Source organism: Phascolarctos cinereus, unplaced genomic scaffold, assembly GCF_003287225.1.
Source record: "Phascolarctos cinereus isolate Bilbo 61053 unplaced genomic scaffold, phaCin_HiC Scaffold_7;HRSCAF=346, whole genome shotgun sequence".
Lineage (NCBI taxonomy): Eukaryota > Metazoa > Chordata > Mammalia > Diprotodontia > Phascolarctidae > Phascolarctos > Phascolarctos cinereus.
Window position 1 is genome coordinate 7,244,095 of NW_027556180.1, and position 2,490 is coordinate 7,246,584.

Here is a 2,490-nt window from a genome sequence, read left to right on the forward strand (position 1 = left end):
AGTTGGTGCCCAGCCTGGAAAGTGTAAGCTGATCTCTCCCAAGCCTCAGGGGAAAGGGGCTGTTACCCTTCCCTGCTGAATGAGGGTGACACACTTGACTGGGCACAATTTTATTATTAGGACTATTTTAATATTCACTCAGTACTTCAGACATCCAGGTCTCTAATGCAATAGCACTGAACAAACCTTTGCCCAGAGGGGTTTGCATTCCAAGTGAGTGGGCAGGCCAGCCTTCAGGTCCTGGATCCCTGGAGGAGGAAGTGGCTGTACTGGACCGGCAAGAAGGAGAGGAGGGATTTAAGAGAGCCTTGGACCAAAGGCAAGTGAGAATGGAATCTAAGAGCTATTCCCCAAAGAAAAAAGAATCAGAATAACACCTACTATTTATGTAACATTGTAATATTTGCCAAGGGTTTTACCTATATTCTCCACTTTGTTTCTCATAATAATGCTTTGAAATAGATGCTATTTTGTCCTCATATTTCATAGGAGGAACCTGAGCCTGAGAGAACAAAAATGACTTGGCCAAGGTCACACAGCTAGTACTGTGTCTGAGGCAAGATTTGAACTCAGGTCTTCCAGACTCCAGGTCCAGTGCTTTTTTCAAGGACTCTGCCAAAGTGAGGAAAATAAGAGTGGGTTGTTTGCAGAGCCAATAAGTCACATTTTTACAGATTTGTAAAGCACTTCCTTCTCACACTCCAGTAAAGAGCACATTGAATGTTTCCCTGTTCTCATTTTACAGATCAGGAAACCTAAGCTTAGGAAGCCCCAGTAACTTGCCCAAGGTCACAGAGCTAAAAAGGATCAAAAGGAAGAGTTCAAGTCAGTAAACATTTAGTAAGCACTATTGTATGCCAGGCACTATGCTAAGCACTAAGGTCACAAGGAAAGGCAAAAGACAGTACCTGTTGTCCAAGAGCTCCCAGTCTAATGGGAGAGACAACCTGCAAACAGCCATGGACAGAGAATTGGGTACAGGATGTACTAGAGATAATGAGTAGAGGGAAAGCACACAGTGAGCAAGATCAGGAAGGGCTTCCTGGAGAGGGTGGCATTTCAGTCGAGTCTTGAAAGAAGCCAGGGTTCATGGAAGGTGGAGGTGAGGCAGCAGAGTATTTAAGGCACGGGAATGGGGTGGGGGCAGTAAGTGAGAATACCTGGGAGCTGGAGGACCAGCCAGGAGGCCAGTAGCACTAGCTCCCAAAGTCTGTGGGGGAAGGAGGCAGGGAGGCATGAGAAGGCTGGAAAAGAGGCAGCACACAAGCGTCCGTCTTCCACCACTTCATTTCCCTGGCTTCCTCCAAGTCAGATCAAATCCTGCTTCCGGCAAGAGACTCTTCACAGGCCAGCCATCTCCTAGCTGGTTGCCTCCAACATGCCTCTCTAACCACCCTGGATCTACTTCGAGTGTACCTGGTTATTTACATGTGGGCTCCTTCATTGAAATATGAGTTCCTTGAGGACATGGTCTGGCTATCCCTTTCTTTGTTTTTCTTTTCTTTTCTTTTCTTTTTCTTTTTTAAATGACGATCACATTAACAGGCGCATAATAATCTACTAAATGCTTTTTAATTGTTCATTCATTCACTCATCCATTCATCCATTCATTCGTTCTATAAGCCAGCTAGCCATTCATCCATTCTTTCCATTGCCCCATGCTAGTCACAATACAGCACACTCTGGAAGTTCTCTCTGGCTCTCCGCCATGCCAGGAATGCTCTCCCTCTTCATCCCCTGCCTTCTCTGGCATCCTTCACATGTCAGCCCAAAGCCCCCTTCTTAAAGAAGCCTTTCCCATCCTTCATCTCAGCGTTCTCCCTCTGAAATCATCTCTAATGTGTCCTGCATAGCCCTCGTTCACATGTTGTCTCCCCAATCAGACTGAGAGCTCCTTGAAAGGAGGAAATGTCTTTGCCTTTCTTTGTATCCCTAGTGCTTTGCACAGTGCCTGACGTTATTGACTCACTTCAGTCTCACCCCACTCCTGGTGACACAGTTTGGGGTTTACTTTGCAGATACTGGAGCAGTTTGTCATTTCCTTCTCTGGCTCATTTCACAGACAAGGAACTGAGGCAAACAGGGTGAAGGACTTGCCCAGGGTCAAGCTGTTGGGAAGTATATGCATCTGGATTTGAACTCAGGTCTTTCAGACTCCAGGCCCAGTGTTCTCTCCACTGTGCCACCTAGCTACCCCGACATTTGGTAAGAGCTGATGAAAGCCTTGTTGACTTGATTTGCTAGAAAGGGGACTTGGTATCAAATCTCAGCTCTGCTGCTTGGATGCCACTGGGCAAGTGACTTGATCTTCCTGAATCTCAGATTCAATCTATGTAAAAGAACTTCTGTGCTAACCTCAAACTCTTAAGCTCTGATCCTATGATCCTTGATCTGAAGCAGCTTACACCCCAGGGCAGGAGGGGACAAAGGTGTCTGGATACAAGGTTATGGAGAGAGATTTCAGAGGAAGAAATGCCCACTGTATAAGAA